The sequence below is a fragment of the Protopterus annectens genome, chromosome 3.part1 (genome assembly GCF_019279795.1).
Source record: "Protopterus annectens isolate FY-2018-M chromosome 3.part1, PAN1.0, whole genome shotgun sequence".
Lineage (NCBI taxonomy): Eukaryota > Metazoa > Chordata > Ceratodontiformes > Protopteridae > Protopterus > Protopterus annectens.
This window is the reverse complement of record NC_056732.1, coordinates 1,407,744,204-1,407,768,360: the sequence shown is the minus strand read 5'-3', so window position 1 is coordinate 1,407,768,360 and position 24,157 is coordinate 1,407,744,204. Positions and strand designations below refer to the sequence as shown.

At 43.7% G+C, this 24,157-nt stretch overlaps 1 protein-coding gene across 15 annotated transcripts in view; it reads left to right on the top strand.

Moving 5' to 3' along the window:
- Positions 1-24,157, top strand: part of SCRIB (scribble planar cell polarity protein) — a 2,800,411-nt gene that overhangs the window by 959,232 nt on the left and 1,817,022 nt on the right. The window lies entirely within an intron of this gene.

Sequence of the window (24,157 nt, the reverse complement as noted above, 5' to 3'; positions counted from 1 at the left end):
TCTTGAGGTTTAGACTTCTGGCGTTGAGTAGCATTACTCTTAGATGTTCTTCATCTCACATTGCTGCAGTCCTTACACTTGGGTAGTCCGCTGTCCTCGGTCGGCCCGAATATCAAAGTATAAGGCTGACGTCGGTCAAGGCGCATTAGACTGACATCAGGACGTCAGGGTACAAATGCGCATGACCGACGTCATATCCTCAGTCTTTTTTGCCGCATGGTCCGATGCAGAAGCAGCGTTGCAAGTGCCGTTCGGCATTCTGAAATTTTTCGAAGTCGGAGTTTCAGACCGAGTCAAAGTTGGCTAAGTACCCCATTGGGGAATATTTTAGTATTTTTCTTGCCTCAGTGGTTTACCGGATGTCAGAAAAAGTGAATAACTGTATTTCTTGTGGGAAGCGGATACCGCATAGAGATTATCATACTTTGTGTATTCCTTGTTTAGGGCCTGAGCACGACGTTGTTGGGTGTCGCTTTTGTGCTAGATTCAATAAGCGCACTATTAAGAGAAGGTTAGATTGTGCCAGGTTAGTCTTCGGGAAGAGGTGCAATTGTAATATGCCATCGGATACTCCGACGCCCGCTTCCTCGAAGAAGCGCAAGGACAAAGCAGCTAAGCCCAGGCAAGATGAGCCGCCTGTACCGGACGCCGGTTCTTTAGAGGTGTCGGTGGAGCCAGGGGCTCCACCGGAGGTTTCTCTGGAGTCCCAGGGGGAGACTTTGTTATTGCAGGATGTGGCCTCTCAGGAGGCAGGTCAGGCTGAAGGGGCCTCTCAGGTTACTGTACTCCCCTCCCTTCCTAGGGTGGTTAGGCCTTCTCCTTCTGTTTCCAAGGCTTCTCCCAGAGGCAGGCCAGGTTTAGCTTCAGTTGGTGTCACTCCTAGTTCTTCAGGATCTGTGCCCAAGAAGCATATGCTTAAAATGGCAGAAGATTTGATTACTTTGATTAGAGGTTCTTTGCCCCCTCCTGATAAGAGACCTAGGGTGGAACCTGAGTTGGGGAGTTTTGAGCAGGCTTCGGATGTTTCAGAGTCTTCGGCTGAAGACTTGCAGGAGTATTCTCCTTATTCTGATTCTGATGTGGATGATTCTACTCCTTCTGCTTCTCCTCCTGAGGATTTTTCTTTTTCAGAGACTCTTCACTCCATGAGGGAGCATTTTAAATGGGAAGGTCAGGACTTCTCTGATTCCAGGAAAAGGCTTAGAGAATTTTTGTTTTTACCTCAGCATAGGCCTTTGGCTATACCTCCTGTTCTGGATGTTGTGGAAGATGTTTGCAGAGGCTTCTCTTAATCCTGATTCTTTGCCTCCTGCTCCTGTTAAACCGGATAGGTATTACAGGGTGCCTGAAGCTCATAAGTATCTTTTTAAGAGTCCTAGGGCGGACCCAGAAACTGTTAGTCAGGGGCCTAAGGGTGTTAAGGCTTCTGTTGTTAAAAATCCGGTTCCTCCAGATAAAGAGGCCAGGGCTTTGGATAGATGGGGAAAGAAAGTCTATACTTCTTCCACCCTTGCTATGAGGGCTTTGAATTGCCAGTTTCACATGTTGAAATACCAAAACTACCTACTTTCTCAATTGAAGTCTAAGGTAGATGCTCTGGCGGAAGTTATTGAGTGTAAAGAGTTACAAGATTTAGTACATGTTTCTGAACAGGTGGGTAAGCATTCTTTGCAATGTGGTTTTGATGCTGTACAGGCCTCGTCTAGGGTGGCTGCCACTGGGTCAGTTCTTCGCAGGCAAGCCTGGCTGAGGGATCAGAATTTATCTGACCATGTTAAGACAAGGATTTTAGATGCTCCTTTACAATCTGATGTGTTGTTTGGTTCACCTGTTGAGGCAGTCTTGAAGAAAATGGAAGACAAGGCTAAGTCTATGCAGACTGTTAAAGATTTTTTGCAGGTTCAGCCTCCAGTTTAGTAGAAATTGCCCTACCAAGGGGTGGGCGTATCCTTCTTATGATTCCCAGTCTAGGGGTAGATCTAGACGTGGTAGGGGCAGAGCTCAGGGCTCTTTCAGGCCTAGAACAGGGAGTTCTCCTGCACAGTCTTCGGGTGAGAGCAGGGGTCAGTCCTTTCGTAAACAGACCCAATGACCTACCTTTTCAGCTGCCAGAGCCTTCTCGTCTGGCAGCACCTTTGGGAGGAAGGTTGACACTTTTCAAGGAAAATTGGAGTTTAATTACCCAAGACAGATGGGTATTGGATATCATACACCAAGGCTACAGGTTTTATTTCCATACCTTGCCTCCTTTCAAAGGCATGCCAGACGTTCCTCCTCAGCAAAGAATAGAGGCTCACAAACAAATTTCTCTGTTACTTCAAATAGAGGCCATACAGCCAGTCCCTATGCCAGAAGTGGGCCTAGGATTTTATTCTCGCCTGTTCCTAGTACCAAAGAAGGGGAACACGTGGAGACCAATTTTGGATTTATCTATCCTCAACACTTATCTGGACATTCCCAAGTTCAAAATGTTGACGTTACAACAGCTTTTACCTCTGCTGGGCAAAGATCATTGGATGGTAACTTTGGATCTCAAGGAGGCTTACCTTCATGTTCCTATCAGACAGAGTTGCAGGAAGTATCTGCGTTTTCGGGCTGGGACTTCTCATTATCAGTTCTCTGCATTGCCCTTTGGCTTATCTACTGCACCCAGAGTGTTCACGAAAGTTCTGGCTCCAGTGATAGCTTTCTTCAGGCTAAAAGGAATACAGATCTATCCTTATTTGGACGATTGCCTGATTCTGGCTCAAGGAAGGGACGAACTTCTTCATCATTTGGAATATGTGATAGCAGTGCTAAGATGCCTGGGGTATTCTGTGAACGAAATAAAGTCCAGTCTAGTACCCTCTCAGGACATGTGCTTTCTGGGTGTGAGACTGAATACAGCATCCCAGATGGCCTTTTTGACCCCGGACAAACAAAAGAATCTTTCCCTTTACTTTCATCAATTGTCTCATCAGTCCAGGCTGACTGCAAGGACAGTCCTTCAAGCCTTGGAGTTCATGGCATCTTGTATTCTGATGCTTCCCAATGCCAAGCTGCATATGAGGAAGCTACAATGGTATCTCAAAAATGTATGGACACAGCACTGCCAGGATCTGGACACTGTCATTCAAATAATACCTTGCATTCAAAAGGAATTTTTGTGGTGGGCTCAGGAATGTCACCTAAACAAGGGACTCTCTGTGACCCGGCCAGAGGCGAGTCAGATTCTAGCGACAGATGCCTCAGACAAAGCTTGGGGAGCTCATCTAAATGGAAAGTGGATACAAGACAAGTGGCCTGCCAGACTACAACATCTACATATCAACTTGAAGGAGATGTTAGCAGTCCAGTTTGCATTAATAGCTTTCAAGGAGTTACTTCTTCCAGGGCAGGTGTTGATTCTAACAGACAACACAACTGTCATGTGGTACATAAACAAGCAAGGGGGAACACATTCTTATCCTCTATGCAGGCAAGCAATGATTTTGTGGGAGACTGCTCTCAGTTTACAGCTAAATCTTCAGGCAAGGTTTCTGCCGGGAGCACAGAACTCCTTAGCAGATGTGTTGAGCAGACGAATTATGGATCCCCACGAGTGGAAATTGGATCCTCATGTATTTCAGAAACTGACAGTGTCATGGGGAACTCCAGACATAGATCTGTTCGCTTCTCCAATAAACCACCAGCTGCCAAAGTTTTGCACGAAAAGGTTTCATCCCACAGCTTGGAAAGTGGATGCTCTTTCTTTCAATTGGAGCAATCTTCATGTGTATGCCTTTCCTCCTCTGCCTCTCCTCCCAAAGGTACTTCTAAAGGTCAGACAGGACAAGCCAAGGATGATTTTAATAGCTCCAGATTGGCCTCGACAGCACTGGTACCCATTACTGAGAAGTCTGGTACGGGAGCCTCCATGGCCTTTGCCTTCTATTCCACACCTGTTGTCTCAGGAGGACAGTCATTTACTCAATGTCAAGCTTCACTCTCTTCACCTAACAGCCTGGCATATTCTGTTTTGAACCATAGAGGGTCTCAACTTCCACAGCAAGTTTTGAATGTTATTTTGAAAGCTGGAAGGCCTAGTACAAGGAAAGTGTACGCAGATAAATGGAAGAGATTTTTATTTTGGAGTGCAGCAAAGGATTTTGATGTTTCTGAGCCTAATTTAAGTGTGGCTCTTCAATATCTTACTGAGTTACTGGACAAAGGTTTGTCCTTCTCTTCTATTAAGGTTCATGCTGCAGCAATTTCGGCTCACTATGACTGTGACCCACCATTGTTTTCTCATCCTTTGTTCAAGCAATTTCTTAGAGGGGCAAAGAATATAAGACCCCCACGTAGAGCTCCTACGCCTGCTTGGATCTCAATTTTGTGTTGGAGAAACTCACTCTACAACCTTTTGAGCCTGCAGCTACTACTGAGTTGAAATATTTATCATGGAAGACTGCTTTTTGTTGGCCATTACCTCTGCAAGAAGGGTTTCTGAATTGCAGGCCCTTATGGCGGTTGAGCCTTTCTTAATTTTCCATAAGGATAGGGTATCTTTACGTACTAATCCTTCCTTTATGCCTAAAGTGGTTTCTAGTGTGGCTTTAAACCAAACTATTCATTTGCCTACTTTTTATGCAAATCCCCAAAATAAAGGGGAAAAGATTTTGCACACTTTAGATGTACACAGGCAGTTGCGATATTATTTGAGCAGAACTAAAGGGTTCAGGCAGTCTCAGCAGTTATTTGTTTCTTTTGCTTTGAGTTCTCAGGGCAAGCCTGTGTCAAAACAAACTATTTCTAAGTGAATTGGGTTTTGCATTGCTTTCTGTTATTCCCATCATGGCAAGGAGATTCCAGCTGGGATTAGGCCTCATTCCACTAGGGCTACTGCCACTTGACAGCTTTTTAAGGGGTGGCAACTAAAGATATTTTGGAGGCAGCTACTTGGAGTTCAGTGCATACTTTCTCTAAGCATTATCACCTTCCACTTTACTCTAAATCTAGGGCTGGTTTTGCCACTGCTATTTTACAGGGCATTTTGGCAGCTCCTGCTTCTTTATAGTTTTGCCATCCTCCCTTACCTCTGCTTTGGGATTCTACCCAAGTGTAAGGACTGCAGCAATGTGAGATGAAGAACATAGTACAGTTTTGTACCTACCATAAATGTAGATGTTCAAGATCCACATTGCTGCAGTCCAATTTACCTCCCTCCTTGCCCTCTGTGTTTAGAGGCGGTTGTGTGGGTTGGGTTGTAAATATTGTGTATATTGTATACTTTGTACATATTATTAGTGCAAGGGTGGTTGGTTGGTTGTTTGCTGTCTTTTGGTTTTGACCTTTCTTTTTAGGGTCTTCTGACATCTGGGGCAAGAAAAGACTGAGGATATGACGTCGGTCATGCGCATTTGTACCCTGACGTCCTGATGTCAGTCTAATGCGCCTTGACCGACGTCAGCCTTATACTTTGATATTCGGGCCGACCGAGGACAGCGGACTACCCAAGTGTAAGGACTGCAGCAATGTGGATCTTTGAACATCTACATTTATGGTAGGTACAAAACTGTACTTTTCTTATTCCTTGTGATACCTATGGAGGTGGGTTTGTCTTTTGAGCCTTGCCTAAAAAAGGCACTATGGGGGTAGCAAGAGCCTTTGCCAATATCCGAAAGCCCAGGGGTGACAGGTGCAAGCCATCCCTAGCGAAGCATCATGGCTTGTCGAGCATGTCATCCCCGGCTGACAGGCATTGGATCCCCTTTGAATGACACCAATACTTAAGCCAATTGTTGAAATTGATCATCTTTTCTTCATATTGTGGCATCATTCTTGGTGAGGGTATGATGCTACTCAAGGTCAGGGTCATACCGGCCTGGGCTACATGCTCAGAGAGCTCCTCTGTCTCTTTTCATGTAGTCCAGGGAGGTACGTCTCAGGTCATTCACACCAGCATGGACAATGACTGAGTCATATTTGTACTTGCTTTGGAGTGACCTGAGTGCTTGTGCTGTGTGGCGGATCCTAGCGCCTGACAGGCAGCTCACCGTGACCTTCTCCTTGTTCAGCCTGGTGAGCGGGACGTCAGTGTGCCTGACGATAGAGTCACTTATTACAAGTGTATCAGGTGTGTTTTTAGCCTTAAGGGCTGTGACTGTTCGGCACACTGGCTTTGTGAGCTGTGTGTTGCACGTGTTTTGTTTTGGCGTAGCGGTTGCTTGGGTGTCTGCTTTGGAGGTCTCTGCTGCTTAGGCAGAGTTTTATTTAGAGCCTCCGAGTATGTTTTTATGTGTTTGTGTGTTTGGTTTGCTGTCGTGGTAGGTCTATGTGAGACTGGAATTGTAGTGAGTGTGGTTTCCTTCTCCTCCTGACTGGTTATGCCAGTACTGAGTTGAGAGAGCTTAGCCTCCAGTTTGGCTATATGGTTGCATCTCTCACATGTTTTGGAATTTGTTGGGAGGAGGAGAGGGTTGTCTGTGTACATGAGGCAGTTGTAACATTGCCTCAAGATTCCCAGATTCACCAGCTGGACCGGAGAGGAGTTTGACAACTGACCTTTGGACATGCTAGAATAGTATTGGGAATTCCTTTATAATTGAAAAAAAGGGCCAATGGGGAACAAGGTACTCAAGGGGAGTTTCTGAGGGTGTAGTGCTTTTAATTTTTTAATGCTGACTTAGTGAGCAAGTGCCAGGTAACTTAAATGCAATGTGTTACAGGTAACTTTAATGCAAAAACGACAAACAGTAACTTTCTTTCAAGTGAAACAAGGAAATAAGTACAGTAAGCAATGCAGATATCACTAGGGATCCACAGAAGCGCTGAAAAGCCACGTTTTAGGTGGAATTAGCGTTTCAGGGAAATAATCCGACAGGCTACTTCTCTCAAATGGCCACCAGAACGCAGTTATCCACAAGGAAAATCCTGCAAGCTCTAGGGTTCATGGCCTCCTGCATTCTATTAATTCCATATGCCAGACTGCATATGAGGAAACTTCAGTGGTACTTAAAAAGTCTTTGGTGCCAACATTCTCAGTTCCTGGAAACTGTCATACCTTGTCTAAGGAAAGAGTTCCTTTGTTGGGCAGCAGCATGCAACCACAACAATAGGCTTCCATTTACTGAACCCCACGCCTCCCAGACCTTAACCACAGATGCATCAGACTATGCCTGGGATGCACATCTGGATGGCAGGTGCATTCAAGGCCACTGGAACCCAAATCAGATTCATCTGCACATCAACCAAAAAGAGATGCTAGCTGTTCAGCATGCTCTGACAGTTTTCAGATCCCTTCTCTGTCCGGGGCCTCTACTAATCAAAACCGGCAACACCACAGTGATGTGGTAGATGAACAAGCAGGGGGGAAGCCACTCTTACCACTCTGCAGGCTAGCCATGACCCTTTGGAACATGGCCTCAGCCATGCATATTCACCTGCAAGGTTAATTCCTGCCAGGCAACCAAAAAACTCTGGCAGGTAACTTAAGCAGAAATCTCCTAGACCCACATGAGTGGCAAACCACAACACCTTCAGCCTTGTGACCCAGACGTTGGGTACCCCGAAGGTGGACCTATTTGCCTCCCCCTACAACCACTAGCTCAGCAAATTCTGCACCAGGGAACCTCACAGCAAGGTCTGGAAAGTGGATGTCCTATCCTTCCAGTAGGCAAAACTTCTCAATCTATGCATTTGCCCGTCTACCTCTTCTTACAGGAGTATTACTCAAGGTAAGGGAGGAAAGACCAAGGGCAATCCTGATTTCCCCAGACTGGCCACGCCAACACTGGTACCCACTACTGTGCAGTCTGTCACCGTTGCCTCCATGGCACCTCCCCCAGATCCCAACTCTCCTGACTCAGCAGGAGGGACAGTTCTTGCATCCGCAATTGCAGACCCTGAACCTTGCAGCATGGCTTATTCCTTGACTTCTCCTCCAGTGGCCAGCCTAAGATACCAGGTACTGGATGCCATACGTGAAGCCAGACGACCCAGTACTAGCAAATCCTATGCTGACACGTGGAAAAGGTATTGTTCCTGGATCCAGACTAAAGGAGCGGATCCAGCACAGCCCTCCTTACCTCTCATTCTGGATTACCTAGCAGACCTACTCCACAGGGGCCTATCCTTCTCTTCCATTAAGATCCATGCCTCTGCCATCTCTGCTCATTACAGCACTGAGCCACCTCTCTTCTCACACCCTCTCATCAAGCAAATGTTCTTCGTGTTTCACTGTTGCAGTCATCACATTTGAGTTATCTGCTTGCAGTAGCCCTCAGTTGGCCTGATTAACAAAGTCTTGGGTCCTGCGTCGGTTGCTGTCTCTTCTTCCGTGACATCAGGTCGTCAGGGGTATAAAACATGCAGCCAATGCCATTACATCAGTCTTTCTTGCCATGCAATGCCCGTCGGCTGACTCCTGAAATTTTCGTTTTCAAATTTCAGAACTGAAGTCTTCAACTAAAAGGTAAGTACCCCATTGGGAAAACTTTTTCTTGCTCTAAACCGATGTCAGTAAAAGTAAATAATTGCATTTCTTGTGGAAAGCAAATACCTCATAAAGATTTTAATTTGTACTGTATTCCTTGCCTAGGCCCTGACCACGATGTACTTCGCTGTCGGTTTTGTGCCTTATTTAAACCACAAACCATCTGTCGTCAGTATATTTTCGCTTTTAAATATTTTGGTGCTCGGTTCAGTTATCCATATATGTTTTCAGTAAGCCATCCGTCTACCGGCATTCTGATAAAACACAAAGATAAAGGCAGAGACAGGCCGCCTAGGTCAAAAGCTGCCGACGATGCTTCTCCTAAGCCAGTCGCCAGTTCGCTGGTACTCGGTGAGGTGCTTTTGCAGCCTCTGATACCCGCTACTTCATATTCGCAGGCCTCTACTGTGACCCATTCGGAGTTCGGTATGCCGTGAGATGCTTCAACCGTGGAACCTGTGGATTTCTCTACCTTGGATGGGTCCGGAGCCGCTGTGCAGGCACCGACTTCTGAGGGTATTCAGGCCTACTGACTTGCATATTAAACCGATGCTATCTTCTTCTTCAAGGCCTAAAACTCGAACCATGCCTAGAAAACTGATGCCCAGACTGCATGGTCAGGCCTTTATGCCTGTAAATAAATGATAAGAATGGCTGAAGACCTTATTACGTTAATCAGGGGAAGCCAACCTTTCCCTCTGAGAGACCTAGGACTGAGTTTGCTTATGATACTTATGATACTTCTGCCCTTCTGTTTCCTCTAATGACCAGTATTTATCTACCTATGAGGATTCTGATGCTGAGGACTCTATTCCCCATCCCCCCCCCCCCCGAGGATTTCTCTTTTGGGGAAACCTTGCATACTCTTACGGAACATTTTCGTTGCGAAAGTCAGGATTTCTCTGATTCTAAAAAGAGGCTTAGAGATTTCTTACTCCTGCCTCATCACAGACCTTAAGCTATCCCTCCTGTACTAGACATTGTTGATGATGTCTTTTCGGAATCTAGCTTGGCCACTGACTCTTTACCTCCTGCTCCCAGAAAACCTGATAGATATTACAGGGTTCCTGACTCTCACAAGTTCCTTTTCAAAAATCTTACTGCGGATCCCGAGAACATTTCACAGGGCCCAAGGGCATTAAAGGTACTACTGCCAAAAATCCTACTCCCTCTGATAGAGACTCCAAGGTGCTGGATAGATGGGGTAAGAAGGTATACACTTCTGCAACTTTGGCCATTAGGGCCTTAAACTGCCAGTTTCATATGTTAAAGTATCAGCAGCATATTATTGGATTGCTTAAACAGAAAATGATGTTGATTCCTGATTGTGCTGAAAATAAGGATTTACAAGCTTTAATGCATTCTGCTGAACAAGTTGGAAAACATACTTTGCAATGTGGTTTTGTTTCACTAGGGGCATCTTGCAGGGCTGCTGTCACTGGGTCTGTACTTAGAAGGCATACTTGGCTTAAGGAGCAATCCTTGCCCGATCATGTTAAAGCTAAATTACTGGATGCTCCCTTAAATCAGGAACGCCTCTTTGGCAATAAGGCAGAAGTTGTTCTTAAAAAGATGGAGGAAAAACTAAATCTATGCAAACTGTTAAAGATTTCTTACAAGTACAACCTCCAAGATTTAGTAGGCATTGGCCTTCTAAGAATTGGTCCTTTCCTCCCTCTTCCAGGCCTTCTCAGTCCAAACCCAGATCCATCAGAATATCCAGGCTTCAGTCCCAGGGTTCGCACAGGACTAAGCAGTGGGGGGCCCCCACTAACAAATTTGGGAATAGTAAAACTCCCCTGTATGGTAAACTGTCTCAATGACTTCACTTTAAAACTTCCAAGAACTTCTCAACTGACTGCCCCTTTGGGGGGAAAGATTGCTCTACATACAGAAAACTGGGAACTCATTACCCAGGACAAATGGGGTTTAAAAATAGTGTCCCAATGATACAGATTTCACTTCCACACGTTACCAACCCCAAACGGTTGGCGAGATCTACACCCAAATCAGTGGGCAGAGGCTCAAAAGCAAGTACTCTCTCTTTTAAGCATAAAGGCTATTCAAACTGTACCAAAAGAGGAAAAGGAACAAGGTTTCTACTCCAAGACACTTCCTGGTACCCAGAAAAGACAATTCATGGTGTCCTATCCTGGACCTGTCTACTCTAAACACCTTTTTGGTGATTCCAAAATTCAAGATGCTGACTCTTCACCAATTGCTTCCTATTCTAGGCAAAGACACCTGGTTGGCAGCACTCTATTTAAAGGAAGCATACCTGCACATCCCAATCAGGGAATCTTGCAGAATATACCTATGCTTCAAAGCAGGCTACACGCACTATCAGTTCTCTGCACTGCCCTTTGGCTTATCTACTGCACCCAGGGTATTCACAAAGTGCCTAGCTCCAGTCATTGCATTTTGCAGACAAAGAAATATTCAAATATACCCATACCTGGACAATTGTGTAATTCAGGTGGAAAGCCAGGATATACTTTTGAATCATCTGGCCTTTGTACAAAGGGTGCTAACTTGTCTGGGGTACACCATAAACAAAAAGAAATCACACCTGGCACCACCCTGTCAAATTATATTCCTGGGAGCAAGCTTTAATATAACTTCCCAGATGGCTTTCCTCACGCCAGAGAAACAAATTCATTTGACAACCTACTTCAGACTAGTGGCCACGAAAACCCTGCTATCTGCAAGGCAAGTACTGCAAGCCTTAGGGTTCATGGCCTCCTGCATTCTTTTAATTCCATATGCAAGACTGCATATGAGGAAACTACAATGGTATCTAAAAAGCCTATGGTGTCAACATTCTCGGGATCTAGAAGCAGTGATTCCCATCATACCTTGCCTACACCTAGAGTTCCTTTGGTGGGCAGAGGCCTTCCACCAAAACAAAGGACTACCATTCACTCTTAACTCCTGCCACCCAAACCCTAACAACAAACTCATCAGACTATGCATGGGGGCTCACCTGGCAGGGAAGTGCATTCAGGGCAAATGGAACCCAAGTCAAATGCACCTGCATATCAATCAAAAAGAAATGTTAGCTGTACAGAATTCTCTGACAGCCTTCAAGGACCACATTCTTCCAGCACAATTAATGGTAAAGACAGACAGCACCACTGTTATATGGTACATAAACAAGCAGGGGGGGTACCCATTCCTTACCCCGTCTGCAGACTAGCCATGGCATTGTGGAACACAGCCTTGAGCTACCAAGTACATCTACAAGCTCAATTCCTGCCAGGAAAACTAAATACACTAGCAGACGGACTAAGCAGAAACCTCATGAACCCACATGACTGGAAACTGGAACCAAAGATTTTCAACATGTTGACAAACAAATGGGGAGCCCAAATATAGACTTGTTTGCCTCCCCCCAGAACTACTAATTGGACAAATTTTGCACAAGGACTCCCCACAAACAAGCTTGGTAAGTGGATGCTATGTCCTTCAGCTGGAAAAACCAATAAGTTTATGCCTTCCCTCCTCTGCCTCTCCTCTCCAAAGTACTACTAAAGATCAAACAGGACAAACCAAGGATGATATTGATTGCACCAGACTGGCCACGCCAGCACTGGTACCCTCTCTTGCACAGGGTTTCACTGTAGGCCCCATGACACCTGCCTCAGACCCCTACCCTGTTGTCTCAGCAGGACAACCAGATTCTGCACCCTCAGCTTCAAACCCTGAACCTAGCAGCCTGGGTAATTACTTAATCTCTCCTTTATCATCCCTCAATAAACCAGTGATGGATATCATTTGAGAGACAAGGAGGCCTAGTACTAGAAAATCTTACACTGAAAAATGGAAAAGATTCTGTGCCTGGAACCAATCTCAAGGGATAAGCACAGCAGCGTCCAACTTACCTCAGATTTTGCAATACTTAACTGAAATGCTTCACAAGGGCGTTTCTTTTTCCTCCATCAAAATTCACGCCTCAGCCATTTCAGCTCATTATAACACAGAACCTCCCCTCTTCTCTCATCCACTACTCAAACAGTTCCTCAGAGGGGCCAAAAAATTTAAGACCACACAGGAGAGCCCCAACTCCAGCCTGGGACCTTAACTTTGTATTGGAGAAACTCACTCTTCCTCCTTTTGAGCCAGCTGCTAGTGCAAATTTAAAATTCCTTTCTTGGAAAACAACCTTCCTTTTAGCAATCACTTCAGCAAAAAGGGAATCTGAATTACAGGCCCTTATGGCAGTGGAGCCTTTCATCATCTTTCATGCGGACAGGGTGTCCCTCAGAACCAATCCCTCCTTCATGCCCAAGATGGTATCCAGTGTGGCTCTTAATCAGTCCATTCATTTGCCAACCTTCTTTCCTAATCCACAGAACAAAGGGGAATGGATACTGCACTCCTTAGATGTGCACAGACAACTTTGATTTTACTTGGACAGGACTAAACCTCAAAGGAAATCTGAACAACTGCTGGTGGCATTTGCTGCAGGGGCTGAGGGGAATACTATTTCAAAGCAAACCATTTCTAAATGGATAGGCCATTGCATTCATTTCTGCTATAAGCACCATGGAAAACCTATCCCACAGGGGATCAGACCCCATTCAACCAGGGCTGCAACTATCTCTACGGCCTTTCTCAGAGGTGTCCCTACCAGGGACATCCTAGAAGCTGCTACCTGGAGTTCTGTACATACTTTCACCAAGCATTACCATTTGCCAATTTTCTCTAAATCCAGAGCTGGCTTTGCCACTGCAGTCTTGCAGGGTCTTATAGCTGGTCCTAATGCTATCTGAATTCCTCCTCCCATCCTTAGCTTTGGGAATCTACCCAAATGTGATGACTGAAACAGTGAAACACAACATAGTACAGTTGGGTACCCTTACCATAAATGTAGATGTCCGAGTGTATTCACTGTTGCAGTCCTGGTTACCCTCCCTCCAGCCCCCTGACCTTTTTTGGCTATACCTCTACTCTCCTTTACTATGCTTAAAAGCTTTTTGGTGTATTTGCTTTTTTATTGGAGGTATATCCTTTGTGTGTAGATATCTATATCTATATATGTGTGTGTGTGTGTGTGTGTGTGTGTGTGTGTGTGTATATATATATATATATATATATATATATATATATATATATATGTTTTATTGCTTCCCATTAAGGGGGCACCTGACATCTGGGGCACGAAAAACTGATGTAATGGCGTCAGCTGCATGTTTTGTACCCCTGACGACCTGACGTCATGGAAGAAGAGACCGCAACCGACCCAAGACTTTGTTAATCAGGCCGACTGAGGGCTACTGCAAGCAGATAACCCAAATGTGATGACTGCAACAGTGAATACAATTGAACATCTACATTTATGGTAAGTGTACACAACTGTACTTTCCTGAGAGGGGCTAACAACTTAAGGTCACCAAGAAGAGCCCCTACCCCTGCTTGCTTTGTGTTGGAAAAGATCACGCTACCCCCCCCCCCCTTTGAGCCTGCAGCGTCAGCAAAGTTAAAATTCCTGTCTTGAAAAATAGCCTTGCTTCTGGCTATCACTTCAGCTAGAAGAGTATCTGAGCTAAAAGCACTTACGGCTGTGGTACCCTTCATCATTTTTCATGCTGACAGGGTCTCCCTCAGGACTAACCCAACTTTCATGCCTAAAGTGGTGTCCAGTGTGGCTGTCAACCAATCTATCCATTTGCCCACCTTTTTCCCTAATCCTCAAAATAAGAGGGAAAGGATCTTGCACTCTTTAGATGTGCAGATATGACTCAGATTCTACCTTGATAGGACTAAGCCCTTTAGGAAATCTGACCAGTTACTAGTCAGCTTTGCACCAAGGTAGAGGACAAGGCGATATAAAAACAACCATCTCCAAATGGATAGCACACTGTATCTATTTCTGTTATACAAACACCATGGGAAACCACCCTCTCAGGGGGTCAGAACACATTCCACTAGGGCAACTTCAACCTCTGCAGCCTTTCTCAGAGGAGTCTCTACCAGAGACATTCTGGAAGCTGCAACTTGGAGTTCTGTTCATACCTTCACCAAGCATTACCACCTGCCTATCTTTTCCAAATCCAAGGCGGGCTTTGCATCCGCAGTCCTGCAGGGCATACTAGCTAGCCCCAACTCTTCTTGAATGTATCCACCCATTCTTCAGCTTTGGGAATCAACCCAAGTGTGATGACTGCAACAGTGAAACACGAAGAACATAGTACAGTTGTGTGCACTTACCATAAATGTAGATGTTCAAGTGTATTCACTGTTGCAGTCCTGGTTTCCCACCCTCCAGCCCCCTTGTCTCTCTCTCTCTCTTCCTCTTCCTCACTCCTTACAGGGCTTTTGGTATTTGATTTTTACTGGTGGTGTTTTTCCGCCGTAACTTAGCTCCCTGTTTGGGGGCTCCTGATATTTGGGGCAAGAAAAACTGATGTAATGGGATCAGCTGCCTGTTTTTTATACCACTGATGACCTGACATCAGTCCTGAAGTGACAGCAACAGACGCAGAAATACCAAGCCACTGGTATTCGGGCTGACTGAGGGCTACCCCTGGCAGGATAACCCAAGTGTGATGACTGCAACAGTGAATACACTCTAACATCTACATTTATGGTAAGTGTACACAACTGTACTTTCCTGCTAACTACCATATCAATAGCAACACCCGAAGTACACACACAGTGGTGAGAGACCTGGGCACACAGATTAAAGGCAACCTTACCTTTGATCACCAAGTCTCCATAGTGGTAAGAAGGGCATTCTGTATTGCTCATGTCATAAGTAAGGGTATTGCCTCCAGGAAAACAGTTATAACCTCCCTGAACTCTTCCCTCATCAGGCCAATAATTGAGTACAACATCTGTTTTGGTGTATACCTTTCCAAGCACCTGCAGCAATTGAAGAGACCCCAGAAGTTCCTCACAAGTAAAATTCAAGTTCTTCAGCATCTGTTCTATGTGGATCATCTGAAGTCACTGTCACTTTATTATGTTTCTTACAGACTACTCAAATATGATCTCTGTTTTGCATGTAAGGCGGTCTCTGACCCTGCTTTATTGGAAGTGCTGCATATTCGCAAGTCAAATAGTACATGGGTTACTCACTCTCAAGACCTTAACCTGGTATGTGACATTAGTCGAACCTGCTGGAGGGACAGATTTGTCTCCCAGAGGTTACCACACCTTTAAAACATATTATCACTTCATGTCAAACAGAGCACCTCATTGGCCCTCTTCAAACGCAATATGGACAATTGTATGGGTAACCTTAAATTCACCTCGGGGGGGTTCCACCTGTGTCCCTCTTTGACAAGGGTAGTAGGTGCTGATCGTCGAAATAAGGGTAGAACTTGGCCAGGCTTGTAAGAGCCCTAGGGCCATTAACCTAGTAACTTCCTATGATCCTACAGAAAATGGACAAATATTTACAATGTCCTGGATATGAAGGAAAAAAAGGCCACAAGGCAAAAGGCCAGTCCCTACAACACTAAAATTATACCCCTTAAAAACAGTCCAAAATCATCCTGGATCTTAAAGTCGAATTAGTGAGCACATACAACAAAAAGACCCCCTCAAATCAGGCTCTATTACCACAACCTCGGGTACATTGCTTCCAGATTAATTCTCTACCTTGCAAACCCCCCCACCTGCATCTCTAATATTCTTCTAGCATTACTTTAATTATCCCTTAACCCATGTCTCTATACAAGCCTTTCTCCCTCATCACGGGCATCTACCCAAAGCTGTGATGGTACATGCTTGGGCACCCAGGCTCCTTTGTGCATTTCTACCAGTATCCTTTATGTAATGTTTCATACAGAAAGCCACCATGTGCAAAGCAAAGGTGATTCTCATAACCCCATTATGGCCATGTCAGATATGGTTTTCCCTGTCCTGGCAGCACTTAATAAGGAAACATCTCCATCTACCACAGCATTCCCCAGCTTTTGTCTCACCAGTCTAGGCAGCCTCGTGCAGACATTCCTTACAGCAAGCTCTTGGTTTCTCCACTTTATTTAATGACCAGGGACTGTTTGTTCCCTCCCAAGGTGATGCATTATCACAGCTGCTTAAAAACCTACCACCAGGAAGATTTATTGAAATAAGTGGTGCATGTTTCCATTCTTAGGCGCAGTGTACTGATTTAGTAGTACATTCATTTCTGTACCTGCATTTCTGAATCTGGTTTGGAAGTAGTACTTTACAGTCTGGATTGAACAGAAGTTCTTGATTCTGTGCTTTAGGTGTGGTCCAACTTGTAGCAAGCTGCTTGCTATAAATGCATCGAGCAGTTTATATGTTTTCAAAACTAGATAATATATATTTTTTAGTCCTCAAATTGAGTTGCATCAGGCCTGGCACTCCTTAGGAGACAGGTAGGTGAGGAGTGCCAGAATGGAGAATGGACCCCTTAAGAGTTGATGGGTGCCATACTGGGGAAGTGGCACTTTGTTCTACATGACCCTGCTAGAGCTCTACTCCCATGGGACTTAAGTGTGTGTTAGAGGACCTGCTTTATCTACTTTTGATCCAGCCCACACAGCAGATCTGAAGTTTTTATCTTAGAAGACATTATTCTTGATGGCTATTACTTCAGCAAGAAGATTTGAATTTGTATGCCCTTTCTTCAAAGTTTCCTTAAATTGTTTTATACAAGGACAGAGTTACTCCATGAATTAATCCATCCTTTATGCCTAAAGTGGCGATTAAGTCCAACCTGAAAAGTCCATAAATCTGCCAGTGCTTTTTCACTAATATTCTAACAAAGGGGAACACCGGTTGCGGTGTCATGATATAGACAGATAACTTAGATTTAATCTAGAAAGAACTAAAGAATTCAGAAAGGTCGACGAACTGTTTCTTTTCTTGTATGTAAGAAATGACAAATGGTCACTAAAATATCTCTATAGAGACAACTTTCAGATTGCATCTTTTTTTATTATATTTATTGATTTATTGTATTTTAAGAAGAGTTGCATCTTTTTCAGCTTCTGACAGTTGACTTTCTCATTGCCCAGGAAATGTCTGCTACCCTCCTCAAGAATTTACCACTGAATGAGATATGTGCAGCCTCCACATAGACTTGCGTACCTTTTCTAAACATTGCAGTCTAGATGTGGTCTTGGTGTAGAGCCACCTCTTGGGTGTCAGTCCTAGAATTAATTTTATCTTTGTTCCACCCATCTCCTGCTGGGGATTTGATCATCTGTTTACAGTGTACAGACAAAGCCAACATAAGTGTGTAAGTTATGTGCTTGCCAGAACTATAGATTTAGTTGGTCTTTGTCTGTAAAATGTAATGACCCTCCCGCAGGTTCCCATCCAAATGGCCATTACCAGTATAGACCTAGGAGAAGTATCAGAGGACTGAGATTCAGCCATCTAGCTGCATACTTTCCTTTGCTGTAAGTTGTTCTCCCTTTCCTTACCCTCATAGCTGGCCTTAGGCATAGGCCAACTAGGCGGCCACCTGGGGTGCTTTTCCAGTATTTATTTGGTGTAGGTAGACCAGGATGGGGGCACCAGGTGGTGTGTGGGGGTGCCATGGAGCCCTTTTGCCTAGGGCACCAGTTGACTTAAGGCCGGTCCTGTCACCCTGAGGAAAAGCATACTCTTTAGTTATATATTATCTACAGTAGTATCCCAGCTTCCTTCATCACCTGTTCTGACAAACAGAGTTATCTGGAAATCCAGCCCCTCCCACTTTTTTAGTTAAAAAAAAAAAAAAAAGCCCCCCCCGGCACTTCGAAAATGGCTGGCAGTCAATAAACCAATACTTTGCACAAAATAAATAAAAATACAATTAAATAAATAAGTAGATAGTGATGATTGGTACTAGACAAAAGCACTGTCAACTGTCCCAGACAGCTGAACTGTTTCCTACTATAGCAAATAAATGAATCCCATTCCATATCTTAAATGTCTGTACCTGACTTCAAAGCCATAGCTAGGTATTTTAATGCCTCCCCAACTCTCAGTTGAGACCCTTTCCCCAAAAAAAAAAAACTATTCTAGACTTGAGGACCAAAAAAGGTCCCTTCTAAGTTAAGTTTGTAAACTGAAACTGTTCTTTCATAACTGCTGCAGACTGCCTGCTACAGCTAAATACCAGCACATGAAGCATTGAAGTGCTTCAGCCCTGATCGCAAATTCAGTATTGGCATTCATTTCCGTTTCTGAATGCCTGTGCTGCACTGCTGCCAATCGTACTCTCTGACATCTTGTGCCCTGGAATGGCTGCTTCCCTCACCCCACCTTAGTTACACCTGTGTATGCCTTGATCATTCGCTCAACTTCAGAGATCACATCACCTTTACAAGATCCAAAGTTAACAGTTTTGCTTTTTCTGAGCTTGAAAGATTTAACATTTCCTCTCTGCTGATGGCAGAGGTGGTGTTTTCCCTCATCTACAACATGAACTTCCATTTACTGCAAAATCTAAGAAAAACTTTATCCGTAGTACAATCCTTGTCCATTTATATCCATAGATTCATCACCCTAGCACTACAAGGGGAGTGCTACTGCTCAGTCCTCTCTAAAGTAGATGTCAGTCCTAGCAATCTATTAACCCCCCCCCATCAGATCTCCATTCTCCTCTTTACAGCTTTTTTTTTAATGTCTTCACAAACGTGGTAGTAACTCCCTTTCAACCTAGAAGACATTACCTGTTACACCAAATTCTGTCAACAGTTAGAGAAATATCGCTTCACAAAGACAAGCCTGCAAGTACACTTCAACCCAAGGGATTACTTAGTACTGGAATTCACCACTTTGCACATTAACTTTATGATGTAGTATTTTTAAACCACAACTGGTGTTCCAACATCTCATCCTCCCCACTGTTTCTCCCCTACTCTGTTCTGCACTGTCAACTTATCCTTTCCCCTTTAACATCCCTGACTTCCCCCTTCCTCCCAAGCCCCTATTCTCCAATCTGTCTCTCACAATAATGCATCCTCCTCCTTTTTATAGCAATAATGAGTTCATTTTTATGCATATAAAAATTGTGTATATACCATCTGCTAACATAATTTATGAATATAATGTTCACCTCTTTGTTACACACTACTGTGTTTCTGCTATATTCGCATTACACAATGAGCCTAGAAGTGGTGCAGTGGACCAGTGCTCTACCCAAGATGAATACATTAAAAAAAAAAAAAAAAAAAAAAAAAACTACTCCGCTCCCCCTTATGGCTGGCCATAACATTTTCCCCAAAATGAAGACCATTCATGAGATTAGAAAATCAACCAAGCATCCTGACGCTTTCTATCATTATAGACCTTTTAGTAAAGATTTGTTAGGGATGTACTTTAGGGGATGCTAAACCTGTCTTGACAGTCTTTCATTACTGTACATGGTGGTCCAGTTTTCCAAGTTTGCTGTGGTTTTAGAACCTCAACAAGGTGCCAGTGAGTTATGGATATGTTTTCATATAACTGTACTTTGGAGCCTGTGTATTCTGTCCATTGCATGCTCTTTAAAAAAAAAAAAAAAAAAAAAAATGGTTTCTAAAGAACTCTTGGAATAGTTCCAGACTCCACTTTCTGTAGGCATTATAGAGGTTGTTCCTCTTTTAAAAGGAGGAAGGGCATCTGCATTCCCTTATTCCTTAAAGTAAGTCATCTGGTCATTTTTGTTCATTTTACTTCACTGAGGCATATGTTTTGTCAGTTGCTAGATTGGTGACCCTGCAGAAGTCATTCTTGTGCTACCACAGATGGTATCCATGGATATTTTAGATACCTTTTTATGCACAAGTTTCGCATCTTAATGGAAAGCCCCTTAGATTTGCTCTATTTTCCATACAGAATGCTACCGTTTGGTCTGTCATTTCAGGTTACACTAAAGCCTTTGGCATGTTTGCAGAGGTCTAGCAGGAGAATCATTGCCTGGTCTTTCCATATCTGGATGATTGGATACTTTGGCTTCTCATGCTCTTGCCAAGGATAATCCCTAGTAACAGCACGTGTTTGGTCTGTTGTGGCTGCACTCCTTAAGCTCACCATCCCACGTGAGAAATCATCTCCTGTCTGAGTACAGAGTATTCTCTTCATTGTGATGGAGTTATATACTGTTAAGTGGTGCTAGTTTGTTCTGCAGAAAAGACACATACATTTGTGGCAGTAGTATTCTGGGTAAAGATGTAGAGAAGGGTGGAACTCAGAATCATGCTACACCACTTTGGTCTCATTGCCAACACCTTTTTCACTTCTCTGCTCTCCCGGCCAGTGATAAATATGCTTCAAGTCAACACTGAGGTGTCACATGTTGCAGAGTTAGCATGCCCTTGTAGACATTCGTAATGGTATCAGATGCTTATTGGAAGGTAGAGAGTGGTAAACTGTCCTCACCAGTTTCATTATAAGGTTACTCTTCCCCTAGTTAAATCCACTGCAGGTTCTTGGAACATATAATTCTTTAGTAATGTAGGTAGCCCACTTAGGCTTCTTTGTCATCAAGTAGAGTTTCCATGAGAGAGAAAGTTCTACATGCTGTAGCCAAGTAGTCTGTTGCAGGGCATGCATTCATATACCCTCTGTAGAGAGGCCATGGGGTCTTGCAGTGTGCCATAAATGAGAGGCATTTTTTGCAGGGACATTCTCATCTTGGAAGAAGTGTGTGCTGGTGGAATTCTTTAGCAGTGGTTCACCTTCTAAAATTGGGAGTAAGGGAAACCTATCTGGTCACAGTTTTCAAGAAATGAGAACGTCAAAAGACTGCAGTTTTTCACATATCTGCTTAGTTTAGCAGCATGGTTGAGATGGCAATATTGTGTATTCTTTCTCCTGTTATGGAAAATATCACTGAATGCCTTTCTACTACTTCCTTCAATGATATACTTTTGCAGAATTCACAGTTGCAGGACAAAAGTAATTCTTAGTCTCTGCTTGATGGCAAAGAAGGATAGTGCTGGTTCTGTGTTTTGTAACAGCTCAGAAATCTATCCCAGTTCAAGCTAAGAAAATCATTCTTTGAGCTAACAAAGTGCTCCATCTCCATACTTTGTTGCTCCATTAAGTACCTTGATTTTGCTAGAGGTCATTGAAACTGCAGTAAAACTTTCAAGTCATCACCCTAATTGAAAACGTCTTTCCTCCTGGGCCAGAAAATGTCCTGTATAGTAAGTAAAGTCATGGTTTTAGTGCATGCATGTGTCAGTCCATCATGATCTTTGGGAGGTGAGACCTGTGGTCTAGTACCAGCTCTTCAAGTAGTTCCTTAAGTAGGTTGCATTTTTCTTTGAAGAATCCTCCTTAGACTTAGATTTCAAGCTTGCCCCATCCTTCTTTTGAATGGTGTAGTTCAGCAGATCTGTGGTCTGTCATTTGGAAAGCACTTTTCTTCGTGATCATTATATGGGCCTATACAATTTCAGACTTGCAGGACGTTATTTATAGGGTACCCTGTTTATTCGTTCACAAGGATTGGGTGTCCCATACAACCATCCCAGAATTCCACCTGATTATATTCCCAGAACTGTCCTTAAATGAGTCCATTCACCTTTCCATTTTTCTAGTGGGATAGTCTTATTTCCCTTTATGTGCATCATCACCTCAGGTCCTACCTATGAAAGGTGGTGTTAGTGTTCTTGAAAGCTAAACTGAATGTTGGCTGTATTAACTGCCTGACTGCAGCGGAACAAAGCCTTTTTCTCAATGGATTGCTATTTTCATTGTCTGTGTCATAAGACAGCTGACCACTCCTTGGCTGATGCTGTCAAAGACCTCTTCTGTAAACATTTACCTACTTCCAATGACTTTTCATTTTAATTTTTTTAATAATAATGGCCTCCTTCCAATGATGTTTTTATTTCTTTTAAATAGCCCATTGTGAGCATGTATCACAGCCACTTGATTATCATTTTTTTTTTTTGTTTAATAAAGGTTTCCTACTTGTGCCCCATCCACTGGCACATTAATTTCCCCAGTTTGTCAGGGAGCCCTCCAGACCATCCCTTAACTGTCTGCGAAGCCTCTTCAACCATTTCACTTCTCCAGTTGGTGAGAGTTAGGTGACAGAGAGAAATAATATGTCAGCCCTATGGATCTCTCTCTACCTCTCATCCCCATGGGTGGCTTGCAGGCTTTGCAATTTATGCCATTCTCAGGAAGGCAGGCTGTGCAACTACACATACCTGTCTAGTTAAGCAGCATACTGCCTGTACAGCATGGTCTTGGAAGTGCTCACCTGCTTTCCAGTAGGTGTCACCAATGTAATGAGTTGAACAACCTTCCAAAGGAAGTGCAAGCTGCTGTCTGCCACTCAAATCGCAACACCCCTACCATCCCCTCTATTACCTGTGCCACTAATCAAATACAGGTTGGTTGTGTCATACTCAGGGTTTCAACCTGCTCTGCCATAGGGACGGGCCCATTTCATTGTCTTTTCACACCTTAATTGAGCATTATTGCTTGAATCCATATTAATAAGGCTTCTGAACTCTCTTTTTGCATTTGTTTAGGCATTCCTCTGGCACTTTCCTCCGAGGGATGGTTTGCTTGTATAGTCCATCATTCCTTGATTCAATTGCCGTACTACAGGGGGCATTCAAAGTTTGACATAACAGTTTCATGAGGTTTGACAGCATCACTTGATTTGCAAGAATGTCTCCTGCATTGATGTTCATTACCATCCTGTCATCTTCATGTGCCTGGACAACATTTTCACCAAACATTGCTGTTTGAGTTTCTACAAGTTGACAGAAATATCATTTTATATATTTATTTGCCTTTCAGGTGTGTTTTATTGGGGATGAAGTGAAGATCTTGGATATTTCCGTTTCCTCCTTAGTCTGGCATGTGAAATCATGATATGTGGTAGCAAAAGGTGTGTGCACTCTGTGTGGGAGTTGCAGATTTCAAGAATTTTGTGTTAAGACTAGGATCTCAGTAGAAGAGCTTTCAGTAGTTTCCCACTACAGAAGATCTTCTCATCAGATCAGTTCACATGTCAAGTTCTCACATGTGTGTGTTATGCCATACATCCCTCCTCCCTTCGGAATTCCATATGAGGATCTCCTACTGGTTAGCACATTGTGCTGATGCTATTTTCATAGGGGAGCTTGTTTCTATGCCTTTGTCTAATTCTAGCCATTTGTTGCATAATTTCAAAATCTGGCTGGCAAGAGTTCTAAGTGTGTAGCTTTACCTACATTGCCAGACAGCTGCATCCCTTGCTCTGGGCTGCTTAACAACTTGCCTCCCACAGTGGCTGCTACTTGTATACAGCTGACCAAATGAGATATTCCACCAGGATTTACTCTGACCTCTGAGGAGGGAGAGTGACTATATAAATAGAAGGTTGTGATCTGTGGAGTCTTCTTTCTATTAAGGTCAGAAAGGCTCCTTGACCTGAGTATGACTTCTGCCGGTTAAGAAATAACATTGGCTGCTGTTGAGCTTTTTATTCTTGTATCTTGCTTTACCTTTTTTATAGTTTTCTTGCCTTTTCTAGCAATGCCAGCTGTTAACATACTCACCTCATAGCTAAGTGTAGGGCAATTAGGCAGTTTGCTTAATTTTATCCCCCCCCAAACACACACACACAAACACATGCAGTATATTTCCATGACATCCTTTTTATCTTTTCTCTGCCACTAGTCCTGTTGTTTATTGTAGTTAATACTAAGTGGGGTAAGATACTAACAAATATCACTTTTTCCAGCTGTCATTTCATTGTAAAGAGACAATCCCAGTGTCTAAAATTCAGGTCCAACTACAACTAAC